This window comes from Dasypus novemcinctus, chromosome X (genome assembly GCF_030445035.2).
Source record: "Dasypus novemcinctus isolate mDasNov1 chromosome X, mDasNov1.1.hap2, whole genome shotgun sequence".
NCBI lineage: Eukaryota > Metazoa > Chordata > Mammalia > Cingulata > Dasypodidae > Dasypus > Dasypus novemcinctus.
Window position 1 is genome coordinate 32,777,152 of NC_080704.1, and position 21,700 is coordinate 32,798,851.

At 35.7% G+C, this 21,700-nt stretch overlaps 1 protein-coding gene and 1 pseudogene across 1 annotated transcript in view; one reads left to right on the forward strand and one right to left on the reverse strand.

The window, feature by feature from the left end:
* The window catches only part of IL1RAPL1 (interleukin 1 receptor accessory protein like 1), a 1,419,608-nt gene that overhangs the window by 379,693 nt on the left and 1,018,215 nt on the right, over window positions 1-21,700 (forward strand). The window lies entirely within an intron of this gene.
* On the reverse strand, window positions 11,344-13,952 carry LOC139438105 (N-acetylglucosamine-1-phosphotransferase subunits alpha/beta pseudogene; annotated as a pseudogene).

The following is a 21,700-nucleotide window of genomic DNA, read 5'->3' on the forward strand; positions in this document are numbered from 1 at the left end:
GTTCGTAAAATAAAATCCTCTTCTGTGTCAGAATTTGATCTTTGGTTACTTTTGCATGTTTTGATTTGTAACCTGAGAATATGCTATTACTATACAATATAGCTTAATGTAAAAATGATCCATGATTTGTAAATTCTATCTGAACTGAGAGAACTCTAAATAGTTTATAATGAAGCCATAGCTTTGGGCTCTCCTGAGTGCTATGAATATCAAAACTGGAAGTTGTTCATGGAGCTCTTTCAGGAGATATTGGCTGTCTTATAGCATAAAGCTTTTAAGACAGGGTGACTCCAACACCTGCCCAATGCGGACCTTATCTTTTGCATATAGGTTGTCTTATGGAAGGTTAAAGGGAGTAAGTCATGGACCATTGATCTGAGACTCATTCAAGGGTAATGCCTGTTGCTGCCCAGATAGCCAGCAATGCCCATGTTTCTATCCCTCTGAGTGAATCACTAAGTAGGGGCTAAGGCTGTGTTGTGAGTATGAATTTTCAGCGTGGCCTAAGAAGATACAGGGTGAGTGTGGTCGAGACAAAATTGGCAGTTTTCTGGGAAGAACTGCATTTTACATGTATTTGCACAATATGTTTGTAATTAGATAATTGTAGGCCACTTACATTGATTTGCTGTGAAATAATTGACTTAACTTGAACAAATCCCTTAACCACTGAGCCGCAGCCTCTTAAAGTGTAAAATTGAGGGAATTATAATTGATACCCTTTATGCTTTATGCTAAATTGAATGTTCTATGACTTTTATAATATTGTTCCCTCTATAGTTTATACTTTCTTTCATACTTGAAGATGGAGGTATTTCATAAAATTTCCTCTATGGAAAAAAGTAGTGTGTATAACATACTTATCAGATTAAATAATAGGCTATCGGTAAATTGTTAGAATTTTAACAGTGAATTTTGAAAACTCCTGTTTTGGTTGTCCCTGAATATGATGTGATAATACAATAATATCTTAATAACTAATGCTATATTTGTATTTAGATATATTTGCATATCTACATACATATATATGTAAGTATGCATGTAACATTTTATGTGTGTACTTTTGATTGAAAGACAAAGGAAACTGAGAGTCAGTGACGTTATCTTTTGCTGTGCTACTAGCCTTATGTATAATATTGCATGACGCTCAGTTAATTACTTTGAACTTTCCTTTCCTTATCTTATAGTAATAGGTTTCTGTCACTTGATTTCAGAGTTTCTTTTCAACACAAGAATCTTGTGACTGATGACATCATATTCTTCACATCAATGCATGATGCTCTTGACTACTTAGACCAAAAATAAAAAATGAAGCAATGAATGGGTCTAGCTCTAATAAAAGTTTACAGAGAATTTCCCAAATTAAATTTTTATGGCATCCATTCTCAGAATCACCCTCTACCAAACATTCTTTTATATGTTGTTTTTTTTTTCTGTTTCTTGTTTGTGCTAACATTATTATTCGTAAATCTTGTTTGGGATTAAATCATGTCCCTCAGAAAACGCATATTTGGGTCCCAACTCCTCCTTCTGTACATGTGAACTCATTTGTCAGTAGGACCTTTGAAAATGTCATAGTTAAGGTGTGCCGAAACCGCATGAGAGTGAGCCTTAATCCAATATGGCTGAAACCCATTTCAGCACAGCAAATTTGGCCCAGAAAGAGTAGCCTTGGGGAGCAGCCAGAAGCTAGAAGGCAAAGGAACCTGATACCTGAAAGAGAAATAAGATACCACCGTGTAAATTGCCACGTGATGCCAAGTAGTGCCAAAGATTGCCTCTCAGCCAGTAGATACAGACAGTGGGAATAAGCAAGTCTTCTAGCCTTTGAAACTGCAAGGTGATAAATTCCTATTTTTAAGCCAGCCCATTGTGTGGTATTTGTATTAGCAGCTAGGAAACTCTACCAACCCCCTTGTCTGACACGGTCATTTATGCAGTGTTCCAAGTACGGGAGACTGAAAAAAATTCTGTCAGTATGAAATATATTGGTGATTTCAAGTTTCCCTTTGATTATTTTATTCACACATGGTGGAAAGATCTTTATGTAAATATCTGCATAAAAATTCACTCTGTGAAAACAACAAACAGCATTTCGACCTTTGTTTTGCTGCTTATAATTTCCCAAAGGTCTCCTCCAACCCTAAAGAGCACAGAAATGTGTACCCTATACTCTAAACTGAACACCCCAAATCATGATTTGTCATGATGTATAGGCAGTGGTTGTACCATATCTAGACATAAGTTAAAAATGCATTGTTTTGCTTGGGTTCATAAGTTGTGAAACTGACCAATTTGTGCTTTTCTACCTACTTGAGCAAGGAGACTCCCGTAAGGTAGGTATTGAAAGATACTGAGCTAAGAATATAAAGTAAGGTACAAATCAGCCAATTTAGACAGTATTGGTAGTTACTTCCCCTCCCCCAATCAACAATGACATGCAGGAAAAGGAGAGAAAGCATCTCTTCTATTCTTATAATCTTCCAGTGTCTACAAACTACCATGCAGCCCAGATTATGAGATTTTAAAAAATCACAGTTTATATAATCACACAAGTTTCTCCAGCTAAAGAGGACACTTCCCTCTGAGAATGATTTTAAGATATACTTTTTTGGGAAGCAGACTTGGCCCAGTGCATAGGGCATCGGTCTACCACGTGGGAGGTCCCCACTTCAAACCCCGGGCCTCCTTGACCCGTGTGGAGCTGGCCCATGCGCAGTGCTGATGTGCACAAGGAGTGCCGTGCCATGCAGGGGTGTCCCCGTGCAGGGGAGCCCCACTCGCAAGGAGTGCGCCCCGTAAGGAGAGCCACCCAGCGCGAAAGTGCAGCCTGCCCAGGAATGGTGCCGCACACAAGGAGAGTTGACACCACAAGATGACGCGACAAAAAGAAACACAGATTTCCCTGCCCCGCTGACAACAACAGAAGCAGACAAAAACAAGAACATGCAGCAAATGGACACAGAGAACAGACAACAGGGGTGGAAGGGGAGAGAAATAAATAAAATAAGTCTTAAAAGAAAAGAAAATATACTTTTTACCTTCCATTTTGATATCTCTGAAATTGGGAAATATCTTATCAGTGGTAGTCTATAACTAATTGGCAGCATTTCATTACTTAATTGGACATAAAACCACATTGGCTTGGATTCCAACAAACTTGGTATGTTTAAAAGCAAAGTTAGATAGGAAATGACAGACCTCAGATTATATTATAGTCTTATCGAATAGCAAACCAGTCCTCAAAAATCCACTGATTAATCAACCCACCATATTTGATGTTTGACCATACCTATAGGTGCATTTTTACTTTTGTCTTCCTCTTCAAAGCAGGTGCGACTACACAGTATATATTCAATACCCATAGCGACCACTCAATTTAAAAGAGTATCTTTTTATATTTAATATGTGTATACAGAAATAACCAGAAAAGATAAATATGCTCACCAAATGCAAAGAAAATTACAGTCATATAAATACCTCTTATTACCTTTCCCTCAGCTCTGCAGAAAATATGAAATCAGTTGGAATGTTCATTTTATGTGGCTCTGAAGGTATTGTTCTCATAAGGGTAAAATGAGAAACAGTAAATTATTGTGAAGTTTAGTAATAAGAGCAAAGAAGACATATTTATGAGAGTAAAAATGTTGAGTAGCATTTGGCCATAGAATCTTGAAACTCATTTAAATAGATTTCTCTTAACCACTGTAAAAATGATTTATTAATAAAGGCTTATTTCTGAAAGTTTTCTTCCTTTCCTATGAACACTTTGGAATATGTTCTACTTATCAAGTAAAACTGTAGGCAACTTGCAATATCAAAGATGAGTTTTTTTCTGGAAGTTTTAGTTGTCATTATGTGTCATTCAAGACAAATAAGATGTGGTTGGCTTAAATGTTTTAGAAATCTCTATGTAAAGAAATAACCTGTTGATTATATTAAGACTTTTTGGGGAAATGTAATATCACACCAAGATAATGCTAAGTCTCAGCCAGTGTTTTATTTTTTTGTTTGTTTGTTCCCAAAGCAAATACCATGCAGTGCATTGGCTTAACAATGCAATTTATTGGCTCATGGTTTTGAGACTAGGACAAGTTCAAAATCAAGGCCTCATCAAGGTAATGCTTTCTCCCAGAAGACTAGGATTTGGGGGCTGGGTGCCAGCGATCCTTGGTCCTTGGCTTCTCTGTCACATGGCAAGGCACATGGTAGCCTCTCTTGGCTTCTCATTTCTCCTCTTGATTCCATTGCTGTTCAGCTCATGTCTGCTCCCTGTATCTTTTTCTTTTTTAAGATTTATTTATTTCTCTCCCCTCCCCCCCCCACCCCAGTTGTCTGTTCTCTTTGTCTATTTGCTGTGTCTTCTTTGTCCGCTTGTGTTGTTGTCAGCGGCACGGGAATCCGTGTTTCTTTTTCTTGAGTCATCTTGTTGTGTCAGCTCTCCGTATGGGTGACGCCATTCCTGGGGATGCACTTTCTTTGGCACTGGGTGGTTCTCCTTACAGGGCACACTTCTTGCGCGTGGGGCTCCCCTACGTGGGGGACACCCCTGCGTGGCACGGCACTCCTGCGCGCATCAGCACTGCGCATGGGCCAGCTTCACACCGGTCAAGGAGGCCTGGGGTTTGAACCGCGGACCTCCCATGTGGTAGACAGATGCCCTAACCACTGGGCCAAGTCCACCGCCTGTATCTTTCTTTCTCCCTGTGTGTGACCTTCTGGATAATCAGTGATAGGATTAAGACCCTTCTTGATTCAGCTGGGCCACCTCTTAATTGAAGTATCCTCATTACAAGGTCCAGTTTAGATCATAATATTTTGCAGCAATGGCAAGAAGATATTTTTTCATTACTCACGGGCAACAGTAGGTGGTATAAGGGGGTATGTGATTTTTCCTTTTGGAGTAATGAAAATTTCTCAAACTGACTGAGTTGATGACTGTACAACTTTGTGATAATGATGAGAGCCACTGAGCATACACTTCGAATGGATTGTACAAAGCATGGGACTGAATATCACAATGAATCCAGTGTTTGGAAGATGGGCTGTGGTTAATAGGGCAAATAGGATAATGTTTTCTCCTGCATGATAAGAAATACGTAATACTAGTATAGGGTGTTAATTTGGGTGGATTGGGGGGAAAATGCACTAAATGTAAGATATTTGCTATAGTTAACAATACTTGCAATTACATAGTTTGTAACCAATATTTCACAATAATGCAATGTATTCGTGGTGGGCCAATGTATGGGAACCTTTTGTTATGATGGGCATGTTTATTTTATAGATTCATAGTTGTTACTATATATTTGTTGTTTGTGTATGTTCAGGTATGAATGATATACTTCAAGAAAATCTTATTTTTATTTTTTAAAAAAAATCTAATTTACAAAATTTTACAGCCACATGAGTGGATTAATTTTAAGAACATATTTTTCTGTGGTACTTAGTTCCAAACCACGGCTGCCAGTCCCATTTAATTGCATGGCATGCTTGCTTTTGGACATGGCTCTACTATTTGGAGAAGCAGATAAATATCTGTCTATATCAGATAACACCTACCCCTTATGTCTTTTTTTCCCAAAGATTTATTTATTTTTATTTATTTCTCTCCCTTCCATCCCATTGTCTGCTCTCTGTGTCCATTCGCTGTGTGTTCTTCTGTGTCCGCTTATATTCTTGGCAGTGGCACCCAGAATCTGTGTCTCTTTTTGTTGCATCATCTTGCTGCATCATCTCTTCATGTGTGCGGCACCATTCATGTGCAGGCTGCACTTCTTTTGCTCAGGGCGGCTCTTTTTATGGGGTGCACTCCTTGCACGTGGGACTCCCCTATGCGGGGGACACCCCTGTGTGGCTCTGCACTCCTTGTGTGCATCAGCACTGCGAGTGGACCAACTCACCACACAGGAAGCCCTGGGTTTGAACCCTGGACATGCCATGTGGTAGGTGGATGTTCTATCCATTGAGCCAAATCTGCTTCCCCCCATTATGTCTTAGATATATCTAAGGTAATGAGAATTTTCATGACTTTTTAATCTGTATATCAGAGATTTTTCATAAATACCTTATCCCAGGAATGGAGAATTCAGCTGAGTAGGATGAGAAAGGCTTTCTTCATTGGTAAAAATTAAGTCACAGTATTGCTCTGTTTGTTTCATTTTTGGTTCTTTTATTTTATTTTATTATACCTTTATTTACAATACTTACCCAAGGGCATGTTCAATGTATTAATGGTTTTAAATGAAAAAAAAAATCAGAATCTCATCTAGTGTCCAAATGCAGCATCGGTTAACATCTTTCAACCAACAACCCTTAGGTATGCTTGCCTGGGCAATCATTGGTATATTTCTTCCCTTTTATCCAATAAAAATGTTTCTACTCAGCATTGTGCAATCCTCTGGGGAATGCTTAGCATTTTTAATGGATAGATAGAGGTAGGGGATTTGTTTTGTTTTGTTATATACTTCTTGTTACAATTTCCCTCCAAGAATGTTACTTTGAGTTGGATATAACTGTTAGATTTAAAGAAGTTTATGAAGTCCAAGACAATTTGGAATGTCGTACATTGCCTCTGGTCAGTTTTGTGGCATTCCATCTAATCAAACCCCATCCGTCTTGATTGGCCTCCATCTAATTGGCTGTAGAATAACACGTCACCTCAGCACCATTTTAGAGGGCCTATACATGAGTAAAACTCTTAAGGAAGCTTCCTGAAAAGGGAGGATTATTTCCTCTTTAAAGATGCAAGCTTAGTTAATAATTATTTTTATAGGAGTATATGCAACCATTAGTTTGGCTTCATCTCAGATTTTCAGGTATATATGTCACATATTCCCCTCACGGTTTCAGAGTGTTTGCCTTGTTTTTATGAAGTCCTTTTTATCTCTGCTTGATTATAAATTCTTTAAGGTAAATACCATGCCTTTGAATGTTTTATTTTGCAGAGAATAACTGCCACATCACCTTGAATTGAATATATCATTAGCACATTGAATTAAATTAAACTACTGATCTCTGATCTTGGTGATTGGAGTTTCATGTTGAAAAGGAAAAAATGCTTCTAAACACTTAGAACAAAGCTTGGAATAGAGGATGGGGAATGTAGGAAGATGGAAGAGACTCTCTTATTCTGAGATAAAATAGTGTGTTAAAAGCCATAATGAACTGCCATGCGGTATATTGGCATGCTCTCCCCTAGAAGTACAAGCATTCAAGAGGAATTTTCTGGAGTGGAATTAATCATCTAATTGGCAGCTAGTCTATTTGACCTTTTCTGTTGTTTAACTCTGATGCTTGTTCATAAAGAAATGACATATAATATCTCTTGTGTATTGTGTTATAAAATTATATATACCTATATGAATATATACCATAATTATAACTAAGTATATGCAATATAGGAACATTTAATTAGACACAATTTTTTCATTTTGGTTCATTTTAATGAGCCTGAGTGAGGAAGGTGGCAAGAAAACCCAATGTTTCACCAAGTCCCCTTTATAATTTTTCAGAAGCAGTCACAAACTTGTTTGCTCAGTCTTTTGAGTTTTTTTAAATGTAGTTACAACCTCATTGTTATTTGGTTTCTTTATCTCAATTTAAAAATTGACCATAATAAAGGATAATAGAGACTGACCCATATAGCAGCAATATGGATTATTTGGTAGCCAAACATTGTTCATAATTAAAGAGAGTCATAAACTTTTATAATGACTAGGAGGCATCAGATGAAAAAGAAAACTTTTCTGTGTTGTACCAGTGGGAAGAATTAGGAAGAAAAGGCTAACGAAGAAGTATGGGTTTCTGTTGTAAATAAGGACAATATTTTTAGCATTTAAGTGCTCTGAAAATGGATAATTGTGCCTCAAGTATTTTCCTTGTATCAGATATTTCTTAGTAGGAAATTTAAAAATCCATATAAAGAAGACATTGTAGCGCACATTCAAGTATCTGAAAAAAGATGTTAGAAAAGGTGACCTCTGACTTCCTGTGATGTCCAGTGTCATCAACAGTTTATTGAACAGTGTGTACCATTCAAGAAGGCATAGAAGTGAGTAAAGCACTTAAGGAAGCTACTTTTAAAAACTCTATTTTCCCCTTTAAATAAGCAAACATCTTTATTTGTTTTATACGTCTTCACATTTTATGATTGTTTCACATGTATCAAGATTTGATTATGTATTGAGTTAGAATTTGTAAAAGGAATGACCTTTTATTTCTTTGCGAGGTGAATCCTTATATCTCACTGTATTTTCCAGATACGTTCTGTGACATTATAATTGACGATGAAAGGATTGATATGAGAAAGACATTAAAAAACGAAAAGAATATTACCAAACTGGAACTGTGTTGATGTTTCACTTGTTGGAAATGAGACCTTGGCAATGAAAAAGGAAGGCAGAAATGAGACTGGAAGTGCGGGGCCAGTTAAAGAAATAGCATGAGGGTTATTTAGAGGAATTTGAATTTGGTAGGTAGCCCATATAACCTATTGATTAGGACAAAAGCTTTATAAAAGCAAGATAAATCCATCAGTAATGTACAAGAACCACTAAAAGGAGGGAGATAATCTTGAAAACAAATACCAGGGTAAGAAATCAGTGATATTGTCCTAACCGTTGTAATTGAGGAGGAAGTCCTGGCATAAGTTCATGATTTATTACATTGAAATAAAGAGTGGGGCTGGGAATTGTGGGGTGCAGGGTAGCTTTTTCACAAATTAAAATTTTCCTGGCCTCTAACTAGAATATCATGTTATCTAAAAGTTCTCTTTAATGTATTTATTGTCTACAGTTGCCAAGCATACTAGTACACACATAACTATTGCTATTCCGTGCTAGTGGAGAATCCACAGTGATTCCACTGAGTATGATTCATATACCAGACTAGAAAGACCTATTCAATGGACTCGTGAAATGCAGTCAGTTCCTTAGTTTGAATCACATATACAATTAGTAAATCATCAGGTTTCAAAACATTTTTCGGTGTGTGTGTGTATGTATTCGCACACTATATATATTTATATATCTTATATATATTCCCCCTTGAGTAATAACATTGACTGGACAGTTGATCAGTGGACTGATAAAAGGTTCATTCCTCTTCCCAGTACTCTTTGGCCTCATTGATCTACTAACTTTACTATTATTTTATTAAGGAATTTCCTCAATTTAATTCACCATATCCTCAGAATGAATTTGCAAATTAGATTACTTGCATTCAATTTCCATCTCCACTGTAGCATCTGGCAAGTCACTCATCTATGTGCTCAAAACCTCATTCGCTGTTGTGAAGATGCAATTAATTAACTAATGTTGACAATACTTTGTAAATGTAAGTCCACACACAGATTTGTTGTTTTATTCTTCTTATGGCAGCAGAGGCTCAGAATATTCTTTCTTTTGAAAAATGATCATAGACAAGTCGTAAACCTTAGCCTTCTTGAGATAAGTTAAAACAAGTCTTTGTTCTTAGACCTGGCATTTGTTGTCACAAAGTAATGAAACCTTAGGGGAAAGATTTGAAACATCTGTTTTAAACTGTCATCTTTGGATTTCATTTCAAATTTCTCAAAAAAACAAAACAAAACATTTATGCTTGCCCTCCTCATCTGATCTTTATGAGCGTTTCTTTGGTCCACTGGACATGTAGTTGAAGTTTAAATGACTTCACAACCTTGTTTGTTTTTTTTATCTCCTTGACAGTGTATTATGGGTGTAGATGATAAATAGTAAGCAATCTATTTGTAATGTAGTTTTAAAAGTATTTGTATGATGTCAGTGATAACACGGAAGTTTCTGGAACACCTTGGATTTGTTTTTTTTTCCCCTCAGTGTTTTAAAAACGAATATCATAACTAAAAATTAAAAATGTCCAATAATGAAAAGTAGCTTCATCAACCAGTTAATATGTTTGAAATTTTATTTGAAGAGTAAAGACAAAGTGAAAACAAACTGCATGGGATTTTTATTCAAAATTTCAAATGGAAATGATCTTTTAATGTTGGGCATAGAGGGATAATTTTTTTTCAAAGAAAATGTAACTTTCTATTAGACTTCAATTTTTGAAATACAGAACTCTTACATTATATCTACAATATTTATACTTCAAGTTCTTTTTACAAAAAATGTGTGCCTTTTTGAAACAATGCTGTTGACATCATGATCTGAAATACTTGTTGGAGAGTTCACAGACTCATGGAATCTTGTCTTCACAAATCCAGTGTATACTGGCCTCAACAAAATATGGCTGAATGGCAGGGATTATCCATACATAAAATTACTACTTTTCCACCTGAGTGGTTAGCAGACTATGGCCTGGGGGCCAGCTCTGGCCAGTGACCTGTTTTTATACAGCTGTGAGCTAAACATGGTTTTTACATTTTTAATGCCTTGTAAAAAAAATACTATCTGGCCTTTTACAGGAAAAGTATGTCAACCCCTGCTCTATACAATAGCTATTGGAATATAGGATGAGTATTAAATAAGACACCACTGAAATGTGCCAGTATCATCAGCACTACTCATTTCTAAAATGAGGAACTTCTGTTTGAATATATTCATTTCCAAAACATAATCACATCTGATAAGCTGCACTGCTACTTAACTCTCACCCTTTGTGATTAGGCCTCCACATTTTGAAATCCCAGCATTCTTAAGGGCTGAAATAAACAAGCACAAAGTATTTCAGACATCAGTCACTGAGCTCCTCATGACTTACCATCTTAAAATTCATGATTTAGATATTGCTAATAGAAAGTGATAGTACTGCATAATTTAAATAACATCTATAAAAGCATGTTTAGAAACCCAAATTCATTCTCCTTAATAGCAGGAATAGCTAGCTAATTTTTACAAAAAGAAAAATAGTAAAAGCAGAGCAATCAGCTTTGAATTGCAGACTGGGGCATTTTAGCAGTTGCTTCCATGCTGGTCTTGGTTTCTCCTATTCTAGTTAGTTTGCAAGGATTCCTATGGGAAATTAATAGCTGTTGCTCATCAGTGAACCCTTTGCTATAAAAGGAGCACAGATCCACGAGCAAATGCTTTAGAAGTAAAACCAGATTAGATGCTGGTGTGACTCAGTGGTTAAGCACCAGTTTCCTACATATGAGGTCCCAGGTTCAATCCCAAAAACAACAAAAACACTAGTTCAAAGTTGCTCGACACACATGTTTTCAGTATGTGGTTTAAACGGTTCCTTCACAGTGGCCTGTGTTCATCCTACAAAAATATTATTTTACAACACAGTTTTCCTTCTTTAGGCCAAGCTGATTAAGTGACACCGAGTTTTCAAATGCTCAATAAACACTGCAGTAGATGAGTTTCAAATGAAGATCTTCTATACCCTGATTTGATCAGGACTAGCTTCTTTGAATATCCTCCTTCTGGGAAATATCTTCCACTTAAGTACAATTAGCTGTTCAGTATAAAATGAGAATACAGTAAGCATAGTCACTGTCACTAGTATACAACAGGTCCAATATCTCAATTTACCTCAATACGTCCTCCATTTTTGCAGCTCATGCATATGAAGGAAATGGTTTTGATACTCACTTGGCAGCTCACACTGGGATGGCATGAGGAATGTGGATACTTAGAAGTCCCTGGGAACAGCCTTCACTGTCTGGCATCTTTATGATTGTGGTCAATGGTGTCATTCAGGAAAACAAATTTCCTGGGATTTTTTTTCTTATGTCATCCATTTGGCTAACTCCTTGAGAAACATTGGTATGAATCCTTTTCAAAGCAATTTTGTCTCCCATGATTTCAAACCTTTATTTGTTTTTGTCCATATATGTCTTGTGGATTTTATCAGTTATTGCTTTACAGTTGGCAACTAGAGTTTTAGTGATGGGCCATCATATATTTCCTAAGGTGGTGGAATGATGTTTAACTGCGTGATATTAGCAGGAAGCATTTTTGAGCAATTTATTAAAGTGTGCTCCAGGCTTCTCGAATCCTACAAACTTAAAGGCATGTCGTGAATTCTGGTAGCCACTGTTTGGAAAAACTCAAGATATATTCAGTGGCTGAACTGTCCTCACGAGATAATAAAAATAAGTGAAGGCAAACTGCTAAGCCTCGGATTGGTGTACTCTGTGAAAAGTTGCCTTATCAAATTCTTTGGGGAACTTATCTTGTAGTTCTTGCATAACAATTCAGTCAATGATGTGAATCATGTTTGAAGGGAGTTTCTGGGACATGAATCCAAACTTGCTATTTGGAATGTTCTTTTCATTTTGCAAGGAATCTGTAAATACGTCTATTAGTTGTCTTCCAGTATGTTTACTCTCAGTAAATTTTTACGGTTGTCTTCAATGATTCTTCTTATCGTGAAGATATTAGAAATACTTTTCTTTCCCTTCCCATGGCAAAAAGCCCAGGTAACTTTCTGTATAATGTGGTAATTTTCTTCCAGGCAAGTCTTTATTGACACCTATGTTATTTTTAGCATTTTCCTCTATTGTATTTTCCTCCTCTTCCCTCATGAATTTCTTTTCTTTTGCCATGTGGTTTACTAGTGGAACAATCAGAGATGAGTCATTTTCTTTTGACACATTTCTGCCTTCTGCTTTATGGGTCTTACTTCCAGATCTAAATTCTGTTTTGTCCTCTCCATCCTAGGGTGAATTCTGACCTTGGTGGTGCCGATATACTCTTATTGATACAGCTGGAAGAGGCAACCTCTGTAATTTTTCAAGCTGTTTGCCAAGGCATTTTTGTGAACTTGTTTTTATGATGTGGCCTCCAAACTGCCATGTCTTTCATCTGTTCCTATATATCGGTTTATGTTTACATTAGCATCCTGCACACTCATCTGAAATGGTCTGAGCTAGGCAGACTCAGACAAATTTTACCCTTTCACAGTAATGTGTTTTTGGTCCAGTTGCAAATCCAAGGTACTGAGACTCAATTGGGCCTCTTTTAGAAGAAGTGAATTTTTGGGTCCTCTTAGAATCTCCCTGTTGTGTAACCAACATGTGTCTTAAACTTTATAAAGCATTTTTCTTCAGGAATATCCTCAAGCATGATTTCTGCCTGTGATAGAAATGTAATGAGGCAAACCAAATTCTTGTCATATTCCTGAATCATAGAATTTTGTTTTTGTACTTCTCTTGTGTCAAACTCTACAGTTATCTGGATTTTCAACTCCTCATCATTTTTATTTGGAAAGGTGAGATTAAACTCTGTGGTGTTTGCATTCATTCCACTGTGCATTAGGATGTGGCGGTTTTCTACTTATTGGCAATAGAGGCATGTCATATGACTGGGCTGTCACTATAGGCACCTTCAATTCCATCTTTGGCTATTTCTGCAAAGTTGAAATAAGGCAAGCATTCACCTGTTGGAATGACATAGTGAATGTGAATTGAGAGATGAGTTACTTTATATAGTGCCTGAAAATGATCTTGCCCACAGTCACCAGCATCAATCCTACAGGACAAGATATTACAGGCTTGGACACAGAATTTATCAGCAGGCCAAGGAGTTGCACCCCCATGATTACAAGGAGAGACACTGCTCATTCCTCCATCAAAATGTCAGGGCTGCCCAACTCCAACACTCCCAGTATCCCCACCTCCTGCAACGTAGCTATTATCTCCACTGTTACCAGAGTAATCACCACCATCCCAATCACAGGCTAAACTATTATAAGCCTCTTTCACAACAGCCATCTTTAATCCAGAAGCCCAGGCCCCGCTAAGCGCCATTTGGCTCAGGCCATGTCAAATAAGCCCTCTGACTTTTCGTGCGATTGTAAAAATCATCTGGCCAGACATCCTTTACAAACATGACATCATCCTTCAGGTAAAGAAACTTCTGGGACAGCCCTTTGAGGCAATCAAGGTGCCTTTCAATAGCAGGTGAAATAAAGGCAAACAAGTGGCTCAAATTTGGAGAAATATCCTGGTGTTTTACAATTGTTAACTCAAGAACTATCAACATTCACCCGGGATGAATTTGCTCATTGGTGATGATGAAAATATTCCAAATCCACAGTGCCTGTGCCTGCCTCTCCATAAATGGAAATGAGTATCTCACAATGGGTGGCAGAAAGTTTCTCATCATGCTTAGACTTTTTCTAGTTAATGGTGGATAAATATATGCATTTAATGTCTAAATATATATATATATATTTCAGCATGCTATTATGATGGCTAAAATACTTTTGATTGAAGGCTATATATGAATATATGATGCAGTATGATACAATCATATACATGATATATGAGTTATAATTTGATATAATAAAAAGGCTATGGTTATTATTCACCAAGAGTTTGCATGAGTATAAAATACTTGATCAGGGTTAAGATCAAATCATTAATTTTTGTCTGGTGTAAAAACAATTAGTTAGTCAGATTTCTAAAGACTGAATTGATTAATGGATCTGTAATCTAATAAGTTGAAGGTATCTTTTCCCTTCGTGTACAATAAGTTTTATAATTTATTTCACATTATTTAACATTAAGCCACATTCTTTTGGTATTTTAAAGTTGTTAGGAGAGGGCAATGGAGTGTGGTGATTTAAAGTGTGGTCTCTGAAATGATGCTGCCTCATTTCACATCCTGGCTCCACCATTTATTATGTGTATAATTACAGAAAAATTGCTTCCTCTTCAGTGCTTCCTTTTCCTCATCTGTTATTATGAGAATTAGAATATGAGAAAAGATTGTGAGATAATCTGTACAAAACACTTGAGAGAGTGCCTGGTCCCTTTTAAGCATTCAGGTTAACCATCATTGTTAAAGAGAAGAAACTTATCCTTCAGAGTGTGGTAATTCTGGTACACCAGAGCTTTAATAGATTCTCCCATTTCAACCCAAACAGTATTTATTGAGTCTCCATTATGTTCAAGGCACTAGGCTTGATTAGGGACATAAAATGAGTAAGACAGAGTTTCCATTCTCAATTTCTTGTAATTTAGTATGCTCCTTGAAGGTAGTGTCCATATATTTTGATGGTCTACAGTATTTCATGTAGTAAAGAGTTTGGCCATGATAACACTGAAAAAAAAGCACCATGCTGTTGCTTATATTAATCACAACGTCTTTCTTCTCCTAAAGTGTTCAATGAGTATTTATCAGTGCCAATTCTATTAGTCACTTAACAATTTTCAACACCGAGGAAGAGTAGGGGAAAAACAACAAATACTAAAAAGTACCTCCAGCCTTTGACAAAGTAGTTTCTGAAGCTGCCGGCCAAATTGGCCTGAGTCAGTCAGAACCAAGGTAATTAAGCTGTTACATTTTTTCTTTTTACCTTGTAAGTAAGATACCCTTGCTTACTGAAATTTCTCTTTTGGTACATATTATATATCAAACTCAAATGGAATTTGCCTGGTGAGAATCGCAGAATCCCGTATCAGTTCTAAGGGGCTGTGTGTGTATATGTGTGTGTGCGTGCGCAAATGTGAGTATTTTGGGAGGCTGCTGGGAGCTGGGTGCTAATATCTATAACTCTGAAGTTGAATTGCCCATTAGAGCTGATTCACTACAAAAAGAGCATATTAGGTTATTCATTTATTCAGAGTGTACTGAACAGGTAGTTAACATTATTTTAGGTTCTGAGAGAGGTACAAAGATGAGGATAGCATGGTCATTTCCCTTGGAATTGTTCCAAAGGGCTTAATCTTTAGAAGAGGCAATAAATCGGGCACACAAGTTATATTACGTTAGAGAGGAAAGCCATAGAACTTTATAGAGAAATGTCCTCATTAAGAATGTGAAAAATTATATTTGTTTTCATGCTCAGTTAAAGCTTTGTGAAGAATGTAGCATTTGTCCTTGGACTTAAAGAATGGGACAGAGTTTAGGAATGGGAAAATGGAGTAGTAGAACATTCTAGCAAGAAAAAAGAACATGACTGAAATATTAAAGTGACATGAGTATTTCCTACAATGCCAAACTTAGTCTGTGAATTTACAGGTAATACGTTATTAACTGTCTGTGTGAATTGGCTGGTAGTTAAAGGTAAAAGACCTCACACAAAACAAATACGATTTCTGGCTGACTAGGAATCCCCCATAGAGTTTATAATGACTGCTCAAGTCATGTGGGAATGAGAAGTTTGGTTATAAATTTTCATCCATTTAATGCAGTTATTCTTTAAGACTATTTTGTGAGTTTACTTTTTCATTTAATTTTCCTAAAATTAAGAGAGCCTATTTCTTGGCACATAAACTCTGAAACTTTTGTTGTATCACTCTGTATTTTCACCGCCTGATTCACTCACCTGAAGACAGGTAAATTTTATCTTCTTGGTACCTCTTAGACCCGTTCTGGTCTTTTCCCCTGAGAAAAATACATTGTTCCAAGTCTGATCTGGATCAGAAAACTGAATATTGGAATTCTCGCAGGTAGAAAGCAGTGAGGTGCCATTGTATTCCCACTTGTACTCTGGCACGTATTTGCTGAGTGGCATTGATCAGGATCCTCAAGTGTAATTTCCTCATTTAAAAAAGTAAGGAATAATAATCTGCCTTGAAGTATTTTCAGAATGTGAGGTAATAACATTAAGCTCTTTCAGCAGTTTATGTGATAAGCATTCAGTACATACCCAAACGGAAGTCTCATCATCACTTCTAATACAAATTTGAATGAACTAATTAGTCTCTGAAAGGGTTGGGTAAATAGATTTTTATTAACTACTAGACAATTTTGGTTTAGGAATGAACACAAGTAAAAACATTATGACAGATGGTCTCTGAAATGGCTTTTGTTTTTCCTGCCTTCCCAGCAAATCCACGTTCAGCTATATTTTATCTACCCCACCTGCATGAAAATTCTTTAGTGATAAATGCTGAAAAGTATCACTGGGACAGGCATTTTTCTTTGTCCAATCTTAATACGTCTTGGGTGTTTTCATTTACCTTGTCTACGTGAAAGAATTTAGACTGTCAGCAAACTATTATTGGACTATATCAGGGATTGGCAAACTCTGGCCTGCAGGTTAAATCTGACTCATTGCATATTTTTGTAAATAAAGTTTTATTGGAACACTGGTGTACACATTGATCAATATAGTATCTGTGGCTGCTTTTTGTTATTTTTTATTCTTGCAATGTCTGAGCATAAAATTATGCAAAAGTCATGCACTTGAATATTTAAGGGTCAGCACAGCCATCAACTTAGCTCAATATTGTCAATATTGTGGTAAATTTCAGAAATCCAGATTCTAATTTTATTTTATCACTTACCTCACAGTTCTTATTAATTAAATTACATTCCTTTACTTTTCTTCATTATAGTTGTTAGAGAATTTTTTGGATTTTTATTATTTCCCTTTAACCTTGTTTCCCTAAGGACAGTAAATGATTTAAATGAGAACACAAATTAAACAAGTAATACAAAATGGGAGTAGAAATGGAAAACTCGAACAAGGAAAAACATAGAGAATAATATAAATCTAGAAATTTTGGAAATAATATCAACATTTAATTTATAAGTACCACATTTTGCTTTAGATAAGTATCTGAGCTTCTTGTTAGACTAATTGGAAAAGGAAACCCAGTGAAAGAACTTTTTATCATGAGAGAAGAGAAAGTATATCGATTGCTACTGTAAAATAAAGCTTATTTTGAGAATGACTTTCAATGACATTTATTATATGAGGCAGTAAATGATAGATATTTAGATGGATAAAAATGGAGCCAGGGAATTTGGTGCTGGATCTCAGTACTATGCCATAAAATCTTTGACTGTGTCCTTTCAGAATTAGAGTTATGTCTAGGATTGTTGTGAGGGATATTTGAGATGTCGGCATATAACATCCTCACATTTGGACATTTTTATGTTGTGGAGTGTTTAAAACTGCTCCCTAAAAACTCTTGAGTGTTGAAGAATAAATGCACTGTAGATATTTTGTCTAGTGCGGTTTGTAGTGACTTTATGTAACTTCAGATACTTTCCCTTAGAAATAAAATTTCAAATTTGTCTGTCACTTTCATAACAGTATTCTCGTGATCAATATTCTTATTTAAGTATTAACTGACCATCAGGGAATGATATCATTGACATTTCTATCTACCATTTTAAACTTGAAAGAGTCAGGGAAAAATCAACACAAATGTAGTAGAAATACATAACTTAGGAAGTGATATAACAATGGCAAATTAGTTTTGTTAGCCAACAGTATTTAATAACATCAAATTGAAATTATTAGCTGGGAGACAATTATTACTTCATAATTCAGTAATAATTATTTTGAAAGTCACGGTAAGCAAGCAAGAAGTTTCCATCTGTGTTGAGCATATATTAAAAATGGAAATAAAAAGTCATCTCTAAGTCAATATATTTTTACACAGAAACATATTCAGTATTAATTACATTACTATAAAAGTGAAATCTCCATGATAGTATAAGACCTAGCAGATAATGAAGTTAGAGTGTACTCTATATTTAGAATGTCTATAGGTATCTTTTAAAAAGTATATTTAATAATTTATTTTTAAAAGATACATAGATTACATAAAATGCTACTTTAAAAAAATATATGGGGTTCCCATGTGCCCCACTTACCACATCTCCTACCTTTCCCATATTAACAGCTTCTTTCCTTAGTGTGGTACATTCTTTGCAATTGATGAACACATTTTGGAGCATTGCTACACAGCATCAATTATATGATATGACATGATATAATATTATGAATTATATATAATATATATGGTACTTTGCACTCTCGCCCACTTCATTCAGTAGGTTATGGCATATAACTTAATGCTTGTTTAAACCAAATAAAATAGAAAGCTAGGAAATGAAATAATGATGACTAGTATTAGCTGAGTGCCTCCATTGTGCTAGGCACTATTTGGAGTACTTCCATGCATTATTTGAATCCTTAACATGACACCAGAAGGTAGGTATGGTTATTATTTCCCTTTAACAGAAAGAGAAAGTTTTGCACACGCTTAGTAACTTTCTCAAGGTCACAAGTGGTAGAACCAGGAAGCTGACCCAGGTTAGAGAGTCTGATTCCAGAACCTTTGTATGTAATTAATAATATATACCTATAAGAAATAAGAATACGATAAACAGTTCACTGTAAAACATTCATTTCTCTGGATTTATAGTGAGACTGCGTATAAAAACAGAAAACTTTCATTTTAAATATTAATGTATTTTATGATTGCTTAAAGTTAAAAATCTATTTCTCAAAATTTATATTTTTATTTAAAGGTGATATTTAAACTTGGTAAAATATCGCAGGCTTTGATGTGTCTTATAAAGCAAAGAATTAAAGGAGACCTGAAATGTAGCATAATTAATGGCGATTTTAAAAATTTAAGCTTATGAATTGTAGTTTTATATGCATAGTAAAAGAGAATCCTAAAAGACATTTTTTTATAAAAACGATCTGAAATTTTATTTATTAACCTTTATAACCCAATTAAAACACTGCTACAGACATTACATATCCTGCCGTAACCTACTGAATGGAGTGTTAACTATAATCCGTTTGTGTAGCAGTGCTCCAAAACGTATTCATCAATTGCATTGAATGTACCACAGTAATGAAAGTTGATGTGGGAAAGAAGTTGTTGATGTGGGAAAAGTTGTGGGTGTGGGGAGTGGGGCATATGGGAATCTCCTATACATTTTTTTAGAAGTTGTTTACATTTATTGAAGTATATCACTCAAACATAATCATACATACTTAGTGTACAGTAATAGTTGTAAGCTTACAAAACAAACATATATAACATCATACAGGGCTCTCATAACTCACCCTGCCACCAACACCTTGCATTGTTGCTAAACATTTTTAACAAATGATTAAAAACATTGTCAAAACATCACTACCAACCAAAGTATTTTTTCCCAACCCACCCTATTATTATTATTATCATTATATCATTTATATATGAACATACATAAAGAATAAGTGTATAGTAAAAATTGTAAACTTACAAAGCAAACATGCATAACATTATATAGGGGTCCCATACATCAACTCTCCACCAACGCCTTGCATTGTCATGAGATGTTTGTTACAAATTATGAAGGAATATTGCCAAATCTTACTACTAATCATAGTCCTTATCTTACATTTGGTATGTTTTCCCCAAAACCCACTCTATTATTATTTTTTAAATTTATTTTTATGACAGAAGTTGCAAACTTATAAAACAATCATGCACATGTGCTGAATTCCCAAACAATACCCCTCAACATATCACAGTGTGTTGGAACATTTGTTATAGATAAGATAATACCATCTGGTTGTTACCACATCCACAGTGTACATTTGGCACACATTTTCCATACTGACCCTCTATCAACAGAGTATATCTTTGGCATAGATGCACGGATATTAATTTATTACTGCTAACCGTAGGTCACTCCAGTTGTATTTTTCCCATGCTTCTCCACATTCCCACTACCCTGCAATAGTGATGTAAATTTGCTCTAGCTAACAAAAGACACTCTTACATCTGTACCATCAACACAATTCTCATCCACCTCTTGGTTTACTGTGCTCTTCAGTTGCTAGATTATTCTCTAGCATTCTGCCAGTTGGCATTTACATACCTAGACTACCATTTTCAGCCACATCTCCATTTATAACCCAGCTGTTACTACATGTTAACATCTACTCTATTCATTTCCACACTTTTACAGTAACGCTAATTAAAACTTCTACATACATTAAACATCAGTAGTTCATCTCATTCCTCCTCTTATGTCCTTTAAGAAACCACCACCTACCACCAGGTCTTGAAGATATTTTCCTACAATTTCCTTCAGGAGGTTTATAGTTTTTGCTTTTATTTTTAGGTTTTTGATCTATTTTGAGTTAATTTTTGGAGAAGGTGTGTGATGGGGTCCTCTTTCTTTCTTTTGGCTATGGATATACAGATCTTTCAGCACCATTTGTTGAATGGACTGTTCTGCCTAAGATATGTGGGTTTGACAGGCTTTTCCATAAAAAGAAAAAGCGATCAGAGTTTGCTTTTCCTTTTTAAGATGTTTCTGGCTCTTCAGGATCCCTTACCCTTCCAAATAATTTTGATAATTGTTTTTTTTCAATTTAAAAAAAATTTTGGTGCAATTTTTTCGAGATTGCATTGAATTTGTTTATCAATTTGTGTAGAATTGGCATCTTAATGATATTTAGTCTTCCAATCCATGAACATGGAATATTCTTCCAATTATTTAGGCCTTTTTGGATTTCTTTTAACACTGAGTTGTAGTTTTCTGAATACAAGTGCTTTACATCATTGGTTTAGCTTATTCCTGACTATCTGAGTTTTATCTGTTATATTTTATTTTCACCAGCCTTTTGACACTTTTAATTATATAATTGTTATAATCTTCATTTCTAGACTATATTCTAGGTCTTTCTCTCCTTTCTTTTCTTTTCAGTCTCTAGCATACCCTTTAGAATTTCCTCTGTGGGATGGAGTGCTCTACTTACGAGTCTTCTCTGCAGATGGGCAGTCTCCTTCCACTCCTTCAAGGATGTTTCAGGATGCACTTCTGCTCTCCTGGAGCCCCCAAACAGGTGCTTCAGCTAACTCCAGAGAGCTCTGGGTGTTTGCTAACTGGCCTGTAGGAGGAGCTGATTCTAGGAGCTCCTTACACTGTTACCATCTTGCTCATTGTTCCTATAGTTTTTTCATGTAATATTTTTCTTTTAAAAGTAAATAAATGATGTATCAAAACAAAACAAACAAGAAAATACTGCTTCA